The sequence below is a fragment of the Sapajus apella genome, unplaced genomic scaffold (genome assembly GCF_009761245.1).
Source record: "Sapajus apella isolate SASKATOON/1434 unplaced genomic scaffold, GSC_monkey_1.0 scaffold52, whole genome shotgun sequence".
Lineage (NCBI taxonomy): Eukaryota > Metazoa > Chordata > Mammalia > Primates > Cebidae > Sapajus > Sapajus apella.
Window position 1 is genome coordinate 16,634,314 of NW_022436992.1, and position 21,457 is coordinate 16,655,770.

At 38.7% G+C, this 21,457-nt stretch overlaps 2 long non-coding RNA genes across 2 annotated transcripts; one reads left to right on the top strand and one right to left on the bottom strand.

The window, feature by feature from the left end:
- Nucleotides 1-272: 272 nt before the first annotated feature.
- On the bottom strand, nucleotides 273-7,688 carry LOC116526950. Its single transcript, XR_004258325.1, has 5 exons — nucleotides 7,581-7,688; nucleotides 6,462-6,546; nucleotides 6,223-6,369; nucleotides 5,734-5,949; nucleotides 273-523 (listed from the first exon to the last, which is right to left on the bottom strand). It is a non-coding gene; the product is annotated as an uncharacterized LOC116526950 (long non-coding RNA).
- Nucleotides 7,689-13,085: 5,397 nt separating this feature from the next.
- Nucleotides 13,086-20,020, top strand: LOC116526951. Its single transcript, XR_004258326.1, has 3 exons — nucleotides 13,086-13,234; nucleotides 15,635-15,639; nucleotides 20,006-20,020. It is a non-coding gene; the product is annotated as an uncharacterized LOC116526951 (long non-coding RNA).
- The last annotated feature ends 1,437 nt before the right edge of the window (nucleotides 20,021-21,457 follow it).

Here is a 21,457-nt window from a genome sequence, read left to right on the forward strand (position 1 = left end):
TCCAACAAAAGAGTCATTTTCTACAATATGCTTTAGCAGTCAAGAACCTCTAAATGTCATTATCACATACAAAATTTGTTCTGGATCCCATTTAAAAACTTTGGGGTTACTGCCTGACTTCCTGGACTCATAGCCCTTACCCACCATCCCTAATGGGCCGTTTCACTCATGGAAAACAAGTTTCTATACCAGCAGCTGAGGATGCATTTACTCTGTGTTCAGCCCTCTCAAAATACAGTTCTGTAATCAGAATACAAAAAAAATCAACAACATCAGCCCAAATTTCATTACTGTGTTTCATTTAATACTGAAATCATGCAATGATTAGAACATGAAAGTTTGTTTTAAAAAGTATATTCAATAGATATTATCTTTAAAACAGAGCTCTTGACCTATGAAGTATAAAAAGTAATTACAATAAAATATTCTTCAGTAAATCTGACACTTTGGGAATCCAGGCAAAAGGATCGCTTGGGAGCCAAGAGTTCAAGACCAGCCTGGTCAACATAGTGAGATTCTGTCTCTGAAAAAAAAAAAATAATAATAACATAAAACAAAAGTTAAACAAATCAATAAATCTGAGATGCACTGCTGTAATGCACTAGCTTTCCCAGTTCGTATTCTGTTAGCCATGGCTATTCCTGATGACTAAGTGGTAGTAAAAGCCAGATAATTATGGAGGTCTACTGAGGAGTCCCCTATCCAAGTTAAGTTTTCCCATTATTTATACTTAAGAAAAAATTAAGGTGAGATTGGATTTTAAACTTCCACATTAAAAACAAAAGAGTGGAAGGAAAATGGTGGGTGGGAAGGGAGAGAAATCTAAATAAGACATTTACTTCACCATTTTTTTTTAAATGACATGGGATGCCAATTCCAAAATCACTTAATCTTAAGAACCACTGCAATCTAAACACTGTTACAAGAAACGTGCCAAGTGTTGGTTCACTGTGGTAGGTCTCCAATCTTACTTATATTTTCACTGTATTAAACTTGACCCTTGCATGGGTTTACCCTCCAGCCTGTGGGTCTTCACTGACTAGGACCCCATCTACCTGCATGTTTTGTTCTCCACTTTCTTTGCTATCCATTAGCCCCTTCTTTAGTGTTTGATCTTCAGGTCACCACTTTCCCTTTTATTTTCTCTGTTTCTTTAGCTACCCTATCCTAGAACAAATCTCCCAGGGATGAAAATGGGGACTTCGGAATTGAGAAATAAAAGATGTTACTACAACCTTCCTATCTTTGTTTTTGGTAAATTCACTCTTTCCCTGTTTCTGTCTCTTTCTGTCACATATATGCTCATACACACAAAGAAATTTACAGGGTAAGAGAGATTAGGAAGATAAATTTGGTGGTCCAGTCAGGAAGAGGTTGAAGAGGTGCTAATATTAAAAGACAGATTTGAATAAAATGTTTTTAGAATTCGTAGGTGTTGGGATAACTACTGTAAAATGCTACTGGTTAAAATTATCTTTTTATGGACAAACTGGGTCTCTGTCTCCTATTGACTGTGAACAAGTTATTCAGTTCACTAAGTCTCAGCACCTCATCTGTGGAGTGAGCATCGTAGTGACTCCTGTCATAAAGGTTAAATAAATTTGTAAAGGACAGATTATGAAGTATATATAAAGTATTTGATACTGTTTTTGTTATTAAAATACTGATAATGTCTGTAATATTTTTAAAGTAAAGAGGTATAATGATTTATACTTCTGTTTATTCTAGGAGCTCTTAGTTGAGCTGGGAGGTTTCCCAACTTTTGTTTCAAATATTTAGATAAATAACAACTATCTATCTGTTTATTTTGAGATAGGATCTTACTCTGTCACCCAGGCTGAAGTACAGTGGCCTTTGTCTTCCAGGCTCAAGGGATCTTCCTACCTCAGCCTCCCAAATATATGGGACTGCAGGTGTGTGTCACCACCCTCAGCTAATTTTTTTTTTTAAATTTTTTGCAGAGATGAGGTCTCACTATGTTGACAAAGCTGGTCTTGAACTGAAGCAGTTCTTGTGCCTTGGCCTCCCAACATGCTTAAAGATATGAGCCACTATGCCTGGCCTTTTATTTTATGTAGGTCACCTTCCCTTACTGAGTATCATATAACTGTTATTATAAATCTAAACAAGAGATTACATGTTTTGGCCAGGCATGGTGGCACATGCCTGTAATCCCAGCACTTTGGGAGGCCAATAGGGGCAGATCACTTGAGGTCAGGAATTTGAGACCAGCCTGGCCAACATAGTGAAACCTTGTCTCTGCTAAAAAAAAAAAAAAAAAAAAAAAAAAGTCAAGTATGGTGGCACATGCCTGTTGTCCTAGCTACTGGGGAGGCTGAGGCAGGAGAATTGCTTGAACCCAGAAGTCAGAGGTTGCAGTGAGCTGAGATCATAACACAGCACACCAGCCTGGGCGAATGAGAATCCATCTTAAAGAAAAAAAAAAAAAGATTACATATTTCATTCAGTATTCCAAAAGTAAAACAACAGTATACCTTACTTTACAATGAATCTATAGGTTATTAAGCTTTTAGCATTGCAAATATTGTCACATAGTAACAGTTAAACTTGAAAATATGTGCAATTTCTACTAAAAATAGAAAAGCCTTGTCTTTAGAAACTTTCCAGGAATGTTATAACAGAAGTTATATTTTCCATAATTTGGGCTTAATTAATCTTATATATTGTAATTTATTTAAATAGAATTTTAATTTTTGAACCCTTCTAGATTTAGAGAAACATTGTGAAAATAGTATAAAGTTCCTGTAAGTCCCCACACTCTTCTTTCCCCATTACTAACATTTTATATTAGTGTGGTGCATTTATTACAATTAAACCAACAATATTGGTTATAGTGTTATTATCTAAAGACCACACTTGTTTCAGAATTCCTCAATTTTTATTTAGTTTCCATTTTCTATTCTAGTATACATCCTAGAATCTCATATTGCAGTTGTTCATCATGAAAGAGACTCCAAGTCAGTCAGTGCTGAAACAGGGAATACTGAAAAACAATCAACATAGGATACAAAAGGAAGACTCAAAGCTTCAAGAATGATTTTCTTTCAATCTAAAATCATTTTCTATCTTTCATCCTATCAGCACACATAACTTACACACACTCATAATCTGCCACAAATTACTGGCAGATTGTAAAGGGGGAACAGGCATGTCACATGGTGAAAGCAGGAACAAGAGAGTGAGGGGGGAGATACCACACACTTCTAAACAACCAGATCTTGTGAGAGGTCACTTGCTGTCATGAGGAGTACCAAGGAGATAGTACTAAATCATGAGAAATCTACCCTCGTAATCTAGTCTTCTCCTTCCAGACCCCACCTGTAACATTGGGGATTACAATTTAACATGAGATTTGGGTGGGGACACATATTCAAACCACATCACAGGGTTTTCCCTATGTTGCTTGGTCTGGTCTCAAACTCCTGGCCTCAAGTGATCTTCCTGCCTCAATCTTCCAAAGTGTTGGAATTACAGGCGTCTGCCACCATGCCCAGCCAGAAATTTCTTTCTCAAGTGGCTTTTCCTCTCACTTGATATTTTAGTTTAGAGATCTCCCAACTTACAAAGGGTTTGTGTTCCAAAATTTTGTTTCTAAATCAGGTAGGCTCACTTTCCTACAGAAAATGAGATGAAGTCAGTCCCAAAGCAAGCAATAAAAGACCTGCCTCACAGGTGAACTATGATGTTGCTAAGTCCATCAGAAGTAGTTTGACTTTTGCTCTTTGTTGAATGGACTAATGTGGGCCTGTAGAGGCACCTGACCACGATTTATGTTATTTCTTACAAGCAGGTCATGCTGTCATGTGTGGTCAAAAGGGAATTAGTGATGACAACAGGGCTTTCTCTGCCTCTCTCCATCTTGATTGCCAATGTCCAGGGAAGTTCACATCTACAGTGGTCAAGGGCTGGCCAAGTAGATGCCCACCAGTTGCTGGATTATGCCTGTGAACTACTGGCTAGCATCTGTTCTGAAAACCTAACTTCTGGTTTGCTTGTTCATTCACCAGTATTTCACATAATTTTCTTATGACAATCTGGCACCTACTATAGACCCCAAAAGAGTTTAGGAGGATTTAACCTTTAGGCAAAAAATACTGGCAGTATTTATAATCCCCTCAAAAAGAGGAAGAAAAGAAGAAAGAAGAAATTTTTTTAAAGGAAGAGATAACACCATGTAACTATAAATAACTTTCTATATTGGACTCAATATTAATTTTTGTTTTTTCTTTATTTTGACTCATTTAGTGAGCTAATAAACTGGAAGAAAAGAACTAGTTTTAACCAAACAACTCTAAAAGATTTCAGAAATTGAAAACTTAGTGTTATGAATAGATTTGATTCATTTAGCCTCAAAATTATCAAAACAAGTATATAAAATATTAATAGTCAATTTTCCACCAAAACCATTGAGCTATTCAGAATTTCAGATATCAAAATTCTAAGGAAATGTTCTGTTGCAGAATCAAATCATTTACTAGGCTAAAATTAAGTCAAATACCATTACTGGGCATTGTTATTAGAACAGATATCTTTCCATACTTTGGTGAAATTGGAAATACTCTTGCAGAAGTGTTTTCATCTCACCCAGAAAAAAATAAATAATAATGATTTTTTCTTCCTTCCACTTAATGTAAAAATTCTACCTTTATGTATATTACATCATCCCTCGTTTTGTGATTATTTGTTTATAGATTTTCTCTAGGTGCTCTCTGAGCAAAGAGAACAGGGCACTGGTTAAGACTGTGGATCTGGGGGATCACAGATCTAGATTCTACTCCAAATTTGACTCCTCACCTGCTAAGCTTGCAAGTGCAACTTATTTAAATTCTCTGAGGGTTAAATGTTTCATCTAAATAGGGATAATAATAAACACCTATATCATAGAGTTGTTTGAGATTAAATGAGATAATACATGTAAAATTATGTGCCTAGCACATAATTTAGCTAATTATCTAGTTAACTCTCACATGAGAAGATAGGCAAATTGGATTTGCACACACTAGAGTCAATCCCTGACACCCCTGAGGGTGTGATTGAGCAGAGGTGTTCTTGCTGGTTTCTGTAACAGTATCTGCCTTTGGCCAGCACCCAATTTTTGGAACCATTATGAGCACACAAAAACAGCATTTTACACAAACCAAAAAATAGCTTCCAGCCATGTCTTTGTGGCATTGTTAAACAGTAAATTCTAATTTGACTTATATTTCCTTTAATTAAATAAAATGAGAAGTGGGCTCAAGTTCCCCAGAAAGAGATTGGAGGGAACCATAATCTTTCCTGTGATTAGATACACCACCAAGGAAATCCGACCCTGAGCAACTGAGAGCTGCCTATTCTCATTAAGAAGAGCTACAGACTGACACTCAAATAATAGTAACTGGACATTTATTTCTTTCACAAATTATCTTCTTTTCTCTTTTTCATGTGAGGAATTGTCAGGGATTATAATCATCATCAACATAACAAGCCTCCAAAATCACATTTTTTAACTTTTTGAAATGCCCTCCCACCTAACTACCCCATTTGACACTTGTAGCCATCCTCTGGAGAGGCAGACAAGATTGACCATCTCACTTTACAGATGTGCAAAGATTTGAGTAGCTGGCCTAATGCCACAGCCAATGAACACATGAAGAAGGCCTACAACCACCCAGTCTTCCCTGCTCCTTCCTCCTCACTCCTCCCCTCCAACCTCCTTACGTCACCACTGACCAGTGGATTGCAATGTGGCTGTTCAGCATCTTCCTATGCTGTGTCAGGCAAGAGAACTGGAAACAGCATCTCATGTTTATTAAAGAGATTGGGTGTCCTTGTAGAAAGTCCTGCCAGGCACAACACCAGTCTTAACTGATGTGTTTCACCATACTGAAGGCAAGTTGCCATCTAACGTAGTTGAGGGGGAGCCAGTTGTGGTGATCTTTGTTCCTGCTTAAATATGGAAAGAAAATCAGGAAATGAGCTCGTTTTCAAAGAAAATGAGCACCTGTTTATAGGAAAGAAACATAAGCAAAATGACAGGAAGAAAACAAAGCTTAGGGTTGGTGTGAGATACACAGGGTGTTAGCCCCACATGCAGGGCTACTGGGCCAAGTTAATTCCTTATTTTTCCCTATATATGTGGTGTGGAAAAGCTATTTATAAAACGTGTTTAAATATTTAGGACCAAATAAATCAACATTGTTGGGAAACACTAACTCTGACCAGACTCATTTCCTTGCCCTAGTCCAATGTGAAAAACAGAATGAAGAATATCAGGATGATTTGAAACCCAGAATAATACAGATGTTCAACACTTTCACCTGGAATTCCCAAAGAGGCCTGCTTTTAGCCTTCATACTGGTTGGTGACCTGGCATGACAGAAATGACAGAAATCTCAGAAGACTGGCCTCATGAATAATCTTTAGTATCAATGTAACAAAGCAAGCCTTCTGGAAATTACCTGACTCTACAGTTCACTCTGCTGCTTTAGGTGAAAATTTTCAGGACTGTCTGCCACTGTAGTGAAGGACTGCTTTGGGTAGTGTCTGTGGAGAAATTTTTTAAAGGACATAGTTAAAATATTATGCTACAAGACAACTCTTGAACACCAATTTTTTTGTCCTAGCTCTCTGTGACAGTGAAAGGGGCTGTGCTCTTGGCAAATGTCATATCTCTGTCATGATTCTGGATCTCCTTCTGTTCTCCTGATTATCTGTCACTCACAGTTATTCCCACTCTCTTCCACAACTTTAACCTCAGCTTCTCTATTCTAGGAGCTGCTTCTTGCAGGCTCGAGGCTCTCCTACCCTCCATCGTTCCTCCCTCTACCCCACACATCCAGCATGTGTCCAGCTAGTCTATCCTTCAGGCACACTTCCTTAAAAAAGAGGCCTTACTTCACTGTCCCTACCCATCTTCTCTCTGACTCACTCCTTAACTCCATAACTGGGTTCTGGTTTCTTTTTCTTGCCTGTTGTAACTTCTTGTGGACACAGCCAAAAACCATAACAGAATCCTGTTGTATGGCATCCCCTACAACTTGAAATGTCCTCTCCCTTAGTTCCTATATGTTACCACACATGCCTGGCTTGGCTTCTCTCTCTAGTTCTTCTTTCCTGTCTCCTATGGGCTACTTGTTGTCTGCTCACCTCTCTTTCAGTGTCCTCACATGGGCCTCCTTCCCTTCTCAGCTGACACCATCACCTGGGGAATCACACTTACTCAGCAGCCATGGGGCCTCTCTATCTCTATTCTGGTCATGCCCATGTCTGAGCTGCAGACCCAATGGCATTTCCATTTGTGAATCCCATGCCCAGCCCACACTTCACCAGTCTCAACTGCAGATGTTGAGCCCTACCTGAGTACTCAGATAAGGTCCTCTCCCTGGATCCTCCTTTTCCTTCATGAGTGTTCAGTTGCCCAAGTCAAAAACCTGGGAGTGATATAGACTCCCCACACATCTGGTCAATCACTTATCAACTCTATTGATTCTGTCTGCTAAATATATTTCAATTATATTTACTTACACATATGCATATATCTCCTTCTTCACTGCACTTTAATTATGGTCTGCACTTACCTTTCAGGTAACACTGGCCACTCTTGCCCTTCTAGTTGGAAGTGCCACAATGATGAGAGCTAGCCATGACAAACCCACAGCTAACATTTCACTGAATGGGCAAAACTGGAGGGCATTCAAATAGAGGAAGGAAGAGAGGAATAAATAGGAAGTCAAACTGTCTCAATTTGCAATGACATGATTCTATATCTAGAAAACCCCATAGTCTTCGCCCCAAAGCTCCTTCTGCTGATAAACTTTAGCAAAGTCTTGACATACAAAAATCAATGTTGGAGGCTCACGCCTATAATCCCAGCACTTTGGGAGGCCAAGGAAGGTGGACCATGGGGTCAAGAGATCGAGACCATCCTGGTCAACATGGTGAAACCCCATCTCTACTAAAAATACAAAAATTAGCTGGGCATGGTGGTGCTTGCCCGTAGTCCTAGCTACTCGGGAGACTGAGGCAGGAGAATTGCTTGAACCAGGAGGCAGAGGTTGCGGTGAGCTGAGATGGTGCCATTGCACTCCAGCCTGGGTAACGAGCGAAACTCCATCTCAAAAAAAAAAAAAAAAATCAGTGTGCAAAAATTACTAGCACTCTTATCAACAGTCAAGCAGAGAATCAAATGAAGAACACAATCCCATTCATAATTGCCACACACAGAAAAAATAAAATACCTAGGAATACAGCTAACCAGGGAGATGGAAGATCTCTACAAGGGGAATTACAAAACACTGCTCAAGGAAATAAGAGAAGACACAAACAAATGCAAAAACATTTCATGCTCATGGATAAGAGAATATCATTAAAATGGCTATACTGCCCAAAGTGATTTATAGATGCAAGCTATTCCTATTAAACTACCAATGGCATTCATCACAGAACTAGAGCAAACTATTTCAAAATTAATATGGAACCAAAAAAGAGCCCTAATAGCCAAGCAATCCTCAGCAAAAAGAACAAAGCTGGAGGCATCACGTTACCCGACTTCAAACTATACTACAGGGCTACAGTAACCAAAACAGTATGATACTGGTACAAAAACACCTCACCATTTTGAGCTGTTTCTTCAATTCCCAGATTTTTGAGAGTTTTTAATATGAAGAGGTATTGAATTTTATTGACTTTTCTGCATATATTGAAATAATCATGTGGTTTTTGTCTCTAGCTCTGTTTATGTGACAAATCAGATTTATTGATTTGTGTATGTTGAGGCAACATTGGATGCTGGAGATGAAGCCTATCTGCTCATGGTGGATTAACTTTTTGATATGCTGCTGGATTTGGTTTGCCAGTATTTTTGTTGAGGATTTTTGAACTGATGTTCATCGAGGATATTGGCCAGAAGTTTTCTTTTCTGTGTGTGTCTTTGCCAGATTTTGGTATCAAGGTAATGTTGGCCTCATATGAGTTGGGGAGGAGTTTCTCCTTCTCAGTATTTCCAAATAGTTCCTGTAAGAATGGTACCAGCTCTTCTTTGTACATCTAGTAGAATATGACTGATAAGTCATCACGTCCTTGGCTTTTTTTGGGTGGTAGGCTACTTATTACCGATTAAATTTCAGAACTTATTATTGGTCTGTTCAGCAAATCAGTTTCTTCCTGATTGAGTGTAGGAGGGTGTTTTTGTCCAGGAATTTATCTATGTCTTTGAAGTTTTCTAGTTTGTGTGCATAGAGGTGTTTGCAGTAATTTCTGATGGTTGTTTCTATTTCTGTGGGGTCAGTGGTAACATTCCCTTTGTTATTTCTAATTGTGTTTATTTGAATCATCCTCTTTATTAGTCTGCTAGCAGCCTTTCTTAATATTTTCAAGAAACCTACTCCTGAATTCGTAGATCTCTTGAATGTTTCTTTCATGTCTTGATTTCCTTCAGTTCAGCTCTAATTTTTGGTTATTTCTTGTCTTCCTCTAGCTTTAGTATCTTATCTTGCTTCTCTAGTTTTTCCAGTTGTGGTATTAGGTTGTTAATTTGAGGTTTTCCTTTTTGATGTGGAATTTATTGCTATAAATTTCCCTCCTAACATTGCCTTAGCTAGGTCCAGAGATTCTGGTATGTTGTAAGTTTGTTCTCATTATTTTCAAAGAACTTCTTGATTTCTGCCTTAATTTCATTATTTACTAAAAAAGTCATTCATGAGCATGTTTAATTTCCATGTAATTGCATGATTTTCAGCTATTTTCTTAGACATGACATCTATTTTTATTGAACTGTGATCCCTGTGTGTGTTTGGTATGATTTCAGTTGTTTTGCACTTGCTGAGGATTGCTTTATGTCCAATTATGTGGTTGATTTTAGAGTATGTGGCGTATGATGATGAGAGGAGTGCATATTCTGTTGTTTTTGAGTAAAGAGTTCTGTAAAGATCAGATCCATTTGATTTAATGTCGAGTTCATGTCCTGAATATCTTTGTTAATTTTTTGTCTCAATGATTTGTCTGCTACTGTCACTGGAGTGTGGAAGTCTCCCAGTACTACTGTGAAACATACTTTTTAGGTCTCTAAGAACTTGTATGAATCTGGGTGCTCCTGTGTTGGATGAAAATATATTTAGGATAGTTAGGTCTTTGTTGAATTGAAGACTTTGCCATTATGTAATACCCTTGTCTTTTTTAAAAACAATTTTAAGTTCCTGGATACATGTACAGGATGTGCAGATTTGTTACATAAACATGTGCCATGGTGGTTTGATGCACCTATCAACCCATCACCTAGGTATTAAGCCGCACATGCAGTAGCTACTTATCTTGATGCTCTCCCCCGGCCTTCCCAACAGGCTTCAGTATGTGTTCTTCCCCTCCCTGTGTCCATGTGTTCTTACTGTTCAGCTCCCACTTATGAGAACATGTGGTGTTTGGTTTTCTGTTCCTGTGTTAATTTGCTGAAGATGATGGCTTCCAGCTTGATCCATGTCCCTGCAAAGGAATGATATCATTCCTTTTTATGGTTGCATAGTATTCCATGACGTATATGTATCATATTTTCTTTATCCAGTCTATCATTGATGGGCATTTGGGTTGATTCCATGTTTTTGCTATTGTGAATAGTGCTGCAATAAACATACATTTGCATGTATCTTTAAAACAGAATGATTTATCTTTCTTTGGGTATAAACCTAGTAATGAGATTGCTAGGCCAAATGGCATTTCTGATTCTAGATCCTTCAGGAATCACCACAGTGTCTTCCACAATGGTTGAACTAATTTTTGTTCCCACCAACAGTGTAAAAGCGTTCCTGTTTCTCCACAGCCTCGCCAGCATTTGTTGTTTCTCAACTTTTTAATAATTGCCATTCTGACTGGCATGAGATGGTATCTCATTGTGGTTTTGATTTGCATTTCTCTAATAAACTGTGATGTTGAGCTTTTTTTTTCATGTTTGTTGGCCACATAAATGTCTTCTTTTGAGAAGTGTCTGTTCATATCCTTTGCCCATATTATGATGGGTTGTTTGTTCTTTTTTAGTAAATTTGTTTAAGTTCCTTGTAGATTCTGGATATTAGACCTTTGTCAGATTGGTAGATTCCAAAAATGTTCTTCCATTCTGTAGGTTGCTTGTTCGCTGTGATGATAGTTCCTTTCCCTGTGCAGAAGTGCTTAAGTTTAATTAGATCCCATTTGTTAACATTTGCTTTTGCTGCAATTGCTTTTGATGATTTTATCATAAAATCTTTGCCCATGCCTATGTTCTCAATGGTATTGCCAAGATTTTCTTCTAGGGTTTTTTTTTTTTTAATGGTTTGGGGCTTTAACTTTTTAATCCATCTTAATTTTTGCATAAGGTGTAAGGATGAGGTCCAGTTTCAGTATTCTGCATAGGGTTAGTCACTTTTCCCAGCACCATTTAAACAGGAAATCCTAGCTGAGCATGGTGGCTCATACCTGTAATCCCAACACTTTGGGAGGCCCAGGTAGGTAAATCATGACATCAGGAGATCGAGACCATCTTGGGCAACATGGTGAAACCCTGTCTCTACTAAAAATACAAAAATTAGCTGGGTGTTGTGCCTGCCTGTAGTCCCAGCTACTCAAGTGGCTGAGGCAGGAGAATCACTCGAATCTGGGAGGCAGAGGTTGCAGTAAGCAGAGATTGTGCCACTGCACTCCAGCCTGGGGACAGAGTAAGGCTCCATCTCAAAAATTAATTAATTAATTAATTAATTAATAGGGAATCCTTTTCCCATTGCTTGTTTTTGTCAGGTTTGTCAAAGATCAGATGGTTGTAGATGTGTGGTCTTATTTCTGTTACCTCTATTCTGTTCCTTTGGTCTATGTGTCTGTTTTGGTATCAGTACTATGCTGTTTTGGTTACTGTAGCCTTGTAGTATAGTTTGAAGTTGTATACCATGATCCCTCCAGCTTTGTTCTTTTTGCTTAGAATTGTCTGGGCTATTCAGGCTTTTTTTTTGGTTGCAAATGAAATTTAAAGTACTTTTTTTCCCAATTCTGTGAAAAATATCAATGTCAGTTTAATGGGAATAGCATTGAATCTATAAATTACTTTGGGAAGTATGGCCATTTTTATGTGATTGATTCTTCCTATCCATGAGCATGGAATATTTTTCCATTTGTTTGTGTCCTCTCTGATTACCTTGAGCAGTGGTTTGTAGTTCTCCTTGAAGAGGTCCTTCACACCCCTCACTAGCTGTATTCCTAGATATTTTATTCTCTTTGTACAATTCTGAGTGGGAGTTCATTCATGATTTGGCTCTCTTGTCTATTGTTGGCGTATAGGAATTGAAGAATATTGTCTATTGTTGGTATATAGGAATGCTTTTGATTTTTCCACATTGATTGTGTATTCTCAGAGTTTGCTTAACTTATCAGCTTAAGTTTTTGGGCTGTGACGATGTGGTTTTCTAGATATAGAATCACATTGTCTACAAACAGAGACAATTTGATTTCCTCTCTTCCTATTTGAACACACTTTATTTATTTGTCTTGCCTGATTGCCCTGGCCAAAACTTACAATACTATTTTGAATAGGAGTAGTGAGAGAGGGCATCCTTGTCTTATATCAGTTCTCAAAAGAAATGCTTCCAGCTTTTGCCCATTCAATATGATATTGGCTGTGGGTTTTTCATACATGGCTCTGATTATTTTGAAGTATGTTCCATCAATACCTAGTTTATGGAGAGTTTTTAACATGAAGGCTGTTGAATTTTATGAAAAGCCTTTTTCCACATTGAGATAATCATGTGACTTTTGTCTTTAGTTCTGTTTATGTGGTGAATTATGTTTATTGATTTGCATATGTCACAGCAGCCTTGCATCCCAGGGGAGAAGCTGACTTGGTTATGGTGGAGAAGCTTTTGTATGTGCTGCTGAATTTTGTTTGCCAGTATTTTATTGAGAAATTTTGTGTTGATATTCATCAGAAATATTGGCCTGAGTTTTCATTTTCTGTTGTGTCTCTGACAGGTTTTGGTATCAAGATGATGCTGGCCTGATAAATGAGTTAGGGAGAAGTTCCCCCTTTTCAATTTTTGGAATAGTTTCAGAAGAAATGTTATCAGCTCCTCCTTGTACCTCAGGTAGAATCTGGTTGTAAATCCATATGGTCCAATGGGCTTTTTTTGGTTATTAGGTTCTTTATTGCTGCCTCAGTTTTAGAATTTGTTATTGGTCTATTCAGGAATTCTACTTCTTCCTAGTTTATTCTTGTGAGGATGTCCACGAATTTATCCATTTCTTCTAGATTTCTAGTTTGTGTAAAGGTGTTCACAGTATTCTCTCATAGTTGTTTATATTTCTGTGGGGTCAGTGGTGGTATTCCCTTTATCATTTTTCATTGTGTCTATTTGCTTCTTCTCTCTTCTTTTTTAGTATAGCTAGCAGTCTATCTAGTTTAATTTTTTTTTTTCAAAAAAAAAAAAAAAGAAATAGCTCCTGGATTTATTGATTTTTTTGAATGGTTTTTCATGTCTCTATCTCCTTCAGTTTCACTCTGATCTTAGTTATTTCTTCTCTTCGGCTAGCTTTTAAATTTGTTTGCTCTTGCTTCTCTACTGCTTTAGCTGCCTCCCAGAGATTCTGGGGCATTGTCTCTTTGTTCTCACTGGTTTCAAAGAACTTCTTGATTTCTGCTTTAATTTCATTATTTACCCAAGAGTCATTCAGGGGCTGGTTATTCAATTTCCATGTAGTTGTATGGTTTTGAGTGAGTTTCTTGGGTTCTAATTTGATTGTACTGTGGTCTGAGAGATTGTTATGATTTCAATTCTTTTGCATTTGCTGAGGAGTGTTTTACTTCCAATTATGTAATCAATTCTAGAGTAAGTGCCATATGCCACTGAGACTATATGGTCTGTTGTTTTGGGGTGGAGAGCTCTGTAGATATCTATGAGATACACTTGATTCACAGCTGAGTTCAAGTCCTATTCTTGTTAATTTTCTGTCTAGATGATCCAATATTGAAAATGGGGTGTTAAAGTCTCACACTATTTTTGTATGGGAGCCTACGTGTCTTTGTAGGTCTCTAAGAATTTGTTTCATGAATCTGGGTTCTCTTCTATTGAGTGCATACATATTTAGGTTAGTTAGCTCTTCTTGTTGGATTGATTCATTTATCATTATGTAATGCTTTTCTTTGTCTTTTTGATCTTTATTGATCTAAAGTCTGTATACTCTGAAACTAGGATTGCAACTTCTGCTTTTTTCTGCTTTCCAATCGCTTGGTAAATTTTCCAATATCGCTTTTAGCCTATGTGTGTCTTTGCACATGAGATGGGAACCTTGAATACAGCATACCGATGGGTCTCGACTCTCTATCCAATTTGCTGGTTGTATCTTTTAATTGGAGCATTTAGTGTATTTACACTTAAGATTAATATTGTTATGTGTGAATTTGATCCTGTCACCATGGTGCTAGCTGGTTATTTTGCTCAGTAGTTGATGCAGTTTCTTCATAGTGTCATTAGTCTTTGTACTTCAGTATGTTTTTGCAGTAGCTAGTACCAGTTTTTCCTTTCCATATTTGGTGCTTCCTTCAGGAGGTCCTGCAAGGCAGGCCTGGTGGTGATGAATTCCCTCAGCATTTGCTTGTCTGAAAAGGATTTTTCCTTCGCTTATGAAGGTTTGGCCAGATATGAAATTCCGGGTTAAAAATTCATTAAGAATGTTGACTATTGGCCCTCACTGTATTCTGGCTTGTAGGGTTTCTGCTGAGAAGCCCACTGTTAGTCTGGTGGGCTTCCCTTTGTAGGTGACCTGCCTTTTCTTTCTGGCTTCACTTAACATTTTTTCCTTTCTTTTGATCTTGGAGAATCTGATGATTATGGGTCTTGGGGGTTGATATTCTCATGGAGTATCTTACTGGGGTTCTTTGGATTTCTTGAATTTGAATGTTGGCCTGTCTTGCTAGGTTGGGGAAGTTCTCCTGGATAATATCCTGAAGAGTGTTTTCCAACTTGGTTCCATTCTCCTTGTCTCTTTCAGCTACTCCAATCAGTCATAGGTTTGGTCTTGGAGGTTTTGTTCATTCCTTTTCTTTTTCTTCTAACCTTGGTCTGCCTGCCTTATTTTGGCAAGATAGTCTTCAAGCTCTGATATACTTTCTTGATTGATTCAGCTGTTGATACTTGTGTTTGCATCACAAAGTTCTCATGATTTTTTTTTCAGCTGCATCATGTCATTTATGCTCCTCTCTAAACTGGTTATTCTAGTTAGCATCTCCTGTAACTTTTTATTATGGTTCTTAGCTTCTTTGCTGACAAAAGTAAGTTTCAGAAGGTAATAACAAACTTCACTAAGCTAAAGGAGCATGTTCCAACTTAATGTGTTGATTTCTCCACCTCCCTTTCAGGAATGCCAGTGATTTGTAGAATCGGCTTCTTTATATAATCCCATACTTACTGGAGGTTTGGTTCATTCCCTTTTATTTTTGTCTCTTTTATTTTTGCCTGTCTTATTTTAGAGAACCAATCTTTAAGTTCTGGGATTTGTTCCAATATATTGGGTTAGAACATGTTCCTTTAGCTCAGCAAAGTTTGTTGTTACCCACCTTCTGAAGCCTACTTCTGTCAATTCATCCATCTCAGCCTCTGCCCAGTACTTTGCCCTTGCTGAAGAGGTGTTGTGATCATTTGAAGGATATGAGGCACTCTGGCCTTTTGAGGGTTCTCATATTCTTTATCTTCATGAGTTTGTCTAGTTTTAATCTTTGAGGCTGCTGACCTTTAGATAAGGTTTTTGTGGGGACTTTTTTGTTGTCATTCTTTCTGTTTTTCTTTCAACAGTCAGGTACCTCTTCTGTAGGGCTGCTGCAGTTTGCTGACGTTTTACTTCAGGCCCTATTTATCTGGGTCCCTCCCACACCTGGAGACACAACCAGAGAAGGCTAGAGAATAACATAGGTGGGTGGGTGCCTGCTCCTTCCTCTGAGATGTCTGTCCTTGAGGGACACCCACATGATGCCAGTAGAAATGCTCCTGTATAAGGCATCTGGTGACCCATTGGAGAGTCTCACTGAGTTGGGGGACACAGGATCCTGGACCTGTTTAATTAATGAAGCACTTTGGTTATACCTTTGTGATGAGGGGTACACTGTGCTGGGGGAAAATCCACTTGTCTGGGCTACTTGGATTTCTCTGGGCTAGCAGGGAGAAAGACTAAGTCTTCTGGTTTGTGGAGACAACAGCAACCCCTCCCGCTAGAGGCTCAGTCAGAGATTAGAGTTCTTTCCCTAAGCCCCTGGCTGGAGTTGCTGAAGTTCCTGCAGGGAGGCCCCACCCAGTGAGGATGGGTCACTGTCGGCCTAAAGAGGCAGTCTGGACACGATCTGCCACAGCCAGCATGCTGCGCTGTGGGAAATACCACTTGGTACTAAGCCGTCCAGTTTTTCTGGCATCAACAAAGAAAAAACAGTGGCCTGGAGCTGTAGAGATGACTGCTGCCCTTTCTCCCCAGGAGTTCAGTGTCTTAGGCAACTAGCAGCTGCAGTGATGGCTGCTGTCTCTCTCTGGGGGAGCTCAGTTTCCTCAGGCAGCAGGCAGCTGCAGTGATGATAACTGCCCCTCCCTTGGGGAGCTCAGTTGTCTTAAGGCAGCAGGCAGCCACAGCGATGACTGCTGCCCCTCACGCAGGGAACTCAGGACAGTTTAGGCAGCAGGTAGCCACAGTGATGATGATCACTCCCCATCCCAGGAACTTGGTAGTTTTAGGCAGACTTCAGCTGAGTGGCTGTTGAGAATCTGCAAGGCCCTGGTGGTGTGGTCTCATGAATGGCATCTTCTGGGCCGTAGGTTGCACAAATCCATGGAAAAAGCAGAATTTCCCAGGCTGGGTAGCATGCTCACTCACCGCCTCCCTTGGCTGTTTGGGGTTGAGGGCTCCCCTTGCCTTGTGTGGCTCTTGGGTGGGCCAATGTACCAGCCCACGTTTCCTTGCTATGGGTCATGCCAACCACCTAGTCAGTCCTGATGACAGAACCTGGATATGTCAGTTGCTGGTGCAAAATTCGCACAGTGTTTTGGTTTTTCTCAATGGGAGCCTCCAACTACAACTGCTTCTAGTTGGCCATCTTGGACCCACCCCCTTGTCTTTTGGAAAAATCATTGTTCATTTGAAATCTGTTGTGTCTTAAATTAGGATTACAACCTCTGCTTTTTCCTGTCTCTCATATATATATATATATATATATATATATATATATATATATATATAAATGTATGTTATGGGGTACATGTGCCGATTGTGCAGGTTACATAGGTATACACGTGCTGTGGTGGTTTGCTGCAGCCACCCCTCCTCCATCATCTACATTAAGTATTTATCCTAATGTTATCCCACCCAATCCCCCTATGCCTGCTATCCCTCCGCTAGCCCTTCCATCATACCGACAGACCCCGGTATATGATGTTCCCCTCTCTGTGCACCTGTGTTCTCATTCTTCAACACTCACTTCTAAGTGAGAACATGGGGTGTTTGGCTTTCTGTTCTTGTGTCAGTTTTCTCAGAATGATGGTTTCCAGCTTCATCCATGTCCCTGCAAAAAGACATGAACTCATCCTTTTTTATGGCTGCATAGTATTCCATGGTGTATGTGTGCCACATTTTCTTTATCCAGTCTATCATTGATGGGCATTTGGGTTGGTTTCAAGACTTTCCTATTGCAAACAGTGCTACAATAAACATACATTTGCATGTGTCTTTATAATAGAATGTTTTATAATACTTTAGGTATATACCCAGTAATGAGATTGCTGGGTCAAATGGTATTTCTAGTTCTAGATCTTTGAGGAATCAGCACACTGTCTTCCACAATGGTTGAAATAATTTACACTCCCACCAACAATGTAAATGTGTTCCTATTTCTCCACATCCTCTCCTGCATCTGTTGTCTCCTGATTTTTTAATGACCACCATTCTAACTGGCATGAGATGATATCTCAATGTAGTTTTTATTTGCATTTCTCTAATGACAGTCATGATAAGCTTTTTTTCGTATGTTTGTTGGCTGCATAAATGTCTCCTTTTGAAAAGCGTCTGTTAATACCCTTTGCCCACTTTTTCATGGGGTTATTTTTTTTCTTGTAAATTTGTTTAAGTTCTTTGTAGATTTTGGTTATTAGCCTTTTGTCAGATGGGTAGATTACAAAATTTTTTTCCCATTCTGTTGGTTGCCAGTTCACTCTAATGATAGTTTCTTTTGCTGTGCAGAAGCTCTTAAGTTTAATTTAGATCCCATTGATCTATTTTGGCTTTTGTTGCCATTGCTTTTGGTGTTTTAGTCATGAAGTCCTTGCCTATGCCTATGTCCTGAATGATATTGCCTAGGTTTTATTCTAGAGTTTTTATGGTGTTAGGTCTTATGTTTAAATCTTTAATCCATCTGGAGTTAATTTTTGTATAAGGTGTAAGGAAGGGATCCAGTTTCTGCTTCTGCCTATGGCTAGCCAGTTTTCCTAACACCATTTATTAAATAGGAGATCCTTTCCCCATTGCTTGTTTTTGACAGGTTTGTCAAAGATTGGATGGTTGTAGATGTGTGGTGTTACTTCTGAGGGCTTTGTTCTGCTTCATTGGTCTATCTCTCTGTTTTGGTGCCAGTACCATGCTGTTTTGATTACTGTAGGCTTGTAGCATAGAATTCAGGTAGCGTGATGCCTCTAGTTTTGTGTGTGTGTGTGTGTGTGTGTGTGTGTGTGTGTGTGTGTGTGTGTGTGTGTGTGCTTAGGATTGTCTTGTCTATGCAAGCTCTTTTCTGGTTCCATGTGAAGTATAAGGTGTTTTTTTTCCAATTCTGTGAAGAAAGTCAATGGTAGCTTGATGAGGATAGCATTGAATCTATAAATTATTTTGGGCAGTATGCCATTTTCACAATATTGATTTTTGCTAACCATGAGCATGGAATGTTTTTCCATCTGTTTGTGTCCTCTCTTATGTCCCTGAGCAGTGGTTTGTAGTTCTTCTTGAAGAGGTCCTTCACATCCCTTGTTAGTTTATTCCTAGGTATTTTATTCTCTTTGTAACAACTGTGAATGGGAGTTCACTCATGATTTGGCTGTTTGTTATTGGTGTACAGGAATGCTGGTTATTTTTGCAATTGATTTTGTATCCTGAGACTTTGCTGAAGTTGCTTATCAGCTTACGGGGATTTTGGACTGAGACAGTGGGGTCTTCTAAATATACAATCATGTCATCTGCAACGAGAGACAATTTGACTTCCTCTTTTCCTAATTAAATTCGCTTTACTTCTTTTTCTTGCCTGACTTCCCTGGCCAGAACTTCCAATACTATGTTGAATAGGAGTGGTGAGAGAGGGCATCCTTGTCTTGCACCAGTTTTCAAAGGGAATGCTTCCAGTTTTTGCCCATTCAGTATGATATTGGCTGTGTGTTTGTCATAAATAGCTGTTATTATTTTGAGATATGTTTCATCAATATCTAGTTTATTGAGAGTTTTTAGCATAAAGAGCTGTTGAATTTTGTCGAAGGCCTTCTCTGCATCTATTGAGATAATCATGTAGTTTTTGTCTTTGGTTCTGTTTATGTGATGGATTACATTTATAGACTTGCATATGTTGAGCCAGCCTTGCATCCCAGGGATGAAGCCAACTTGATTGTGGTGAATAAGCTTTTTGATGTGCTGTTGGATTCGGTTTGCCAGTATTTTTTGAGGATTTTTGCATCTATGTTCATCATGGATACTGGCCTGAAATTTTCTTTTTTAGTTGGGTCTCTGCCAGGTTTTGGTATCAGGATGATGTTGGTCTCATAAAATGAGTTAGGTAAGAGTCCCTCTTTTTGTATTGTTTGGAATAGTTTCAGAAGGAATGGTACCAGCTCCTCTTGGTACCTCTGGTAGAATTCTGCTGTGAACCCATCTGGTCCTAGACTTTTTTTGGTTGATAGGCTATTAATTGCTGCCTCAATTTCCGACCTTGTTATTGGTTTATTCAGGGATTCAACTTCTTCCTAGTTTAGTCTTGGAAGGGTGTAAGTGTCCAGGAATTTATAATTTCTTCCAGATTGACTGGTTTATATGTATAGAGTTGTTTGTAGTAATCGCTGATGGTAGTTTGTATTTCTGTGGAATCAGTGGTGATATCCCCTTTATCATTTTTTATTGCATCTGTTTGACTCTTCTCTGTTTTCTTCTTTATTAGTCTGGCTAGTGGGCTATTTTGTTGATCTTTTAAAAAAAACCACCTCCTGGATTTATTGATTTTTTGAAGGTTTTTTTTGTGTTTCTATATCCTTCAGTTCTTCTCTGACCTTAGTTGTTTCGTGTCTTCTGCTAGCTTTTGAATTTGTGTGATCTTGCTCCTCTAGTTCTTGTGTGACATTAGGGTGTCAATTTTACATTTTTCCTCACTTCCCATGTGGGCATTTAGTGCTATAAATTTCCCTCTAGACACTGCTCTAAATGTGGCCCAGAGATTCTGGTCCATTGTGTCTTCGTTCTAATTTGTTTTGAAGAACATCTTTATTTCTGCCTTCATTATTTATCCAGGAGTCTTTCAGGAGCTAGTTGTTCAGTTTCCATGTAGTTGTGTGGCTCTGAGTGAGTTTCTTAATCCTGAGTTCTCATTTGATTGCACTGTGGTCTGAGAGACTGGATGTTACGATTTCTGTTCTTTTGCATTTGCTGAGGAGTGATTTACTTTCAATTATGTGGTCAGTTTGACTATGTGTGATGTGGTGCTGAGAAGAATGTATATTCTGTGGATTTGGGGCGGAGAGTTCTGTAGATGTCTATTAGGTCCGTTTGGTCTGGATCTGAGTTCAAGTCCTGGATATCCTTGTTAATTTTCTGTCTCATTGATCTAATATTGACAGTGGAGAGTTAAAGTCTCCCACTATTATTATGTGGGAGTCTTAAGTCTTTTTGTAGGTCATTAAGAACTTGCTTTATGTATCTGGGTGCTCCTATATAGGGTGCATATATATTTAGGATAGTTAGCTCTTCTTGTTGCATTGATCCCTTTACCATTATTTAATGCCCTTCTTTGTGGCTTTTTATCTTTGTTGGTTTAAAGTCTGTTTTATCAGAGGCTAGGATTGCAATCCCTGATTTTTTTGCTCTCCATTTGTTGGATAATATTTCTCCATCCCTTTATTTTGAGCCTATGTGTGTCTTCGCACATGAGATGGGTCTCCTAAATATAGCACTGATGTGTCTTGACTCTTCATCCAATTTGCCAGTCTATTTGCTTGGTAGATTTTTCTCCATCCCTTTATTATGAGACTATGAGTGTCATTATATGTGAGATGGGTCTCTTTAAGATTGCCTACAATTGAGTCTTGCTTTTTTTTTTTTTTCAATCTAGCTTGCCACTCTGTGCCTTTTAAGTGAGGGCATTTAGCCCATTTACATTCAAAGTTACTATTTATTTGTGTAGATTTGATTCTATCATTGTGCTGTTGGCTGGTTATTATGTTGGCTTGTTTGT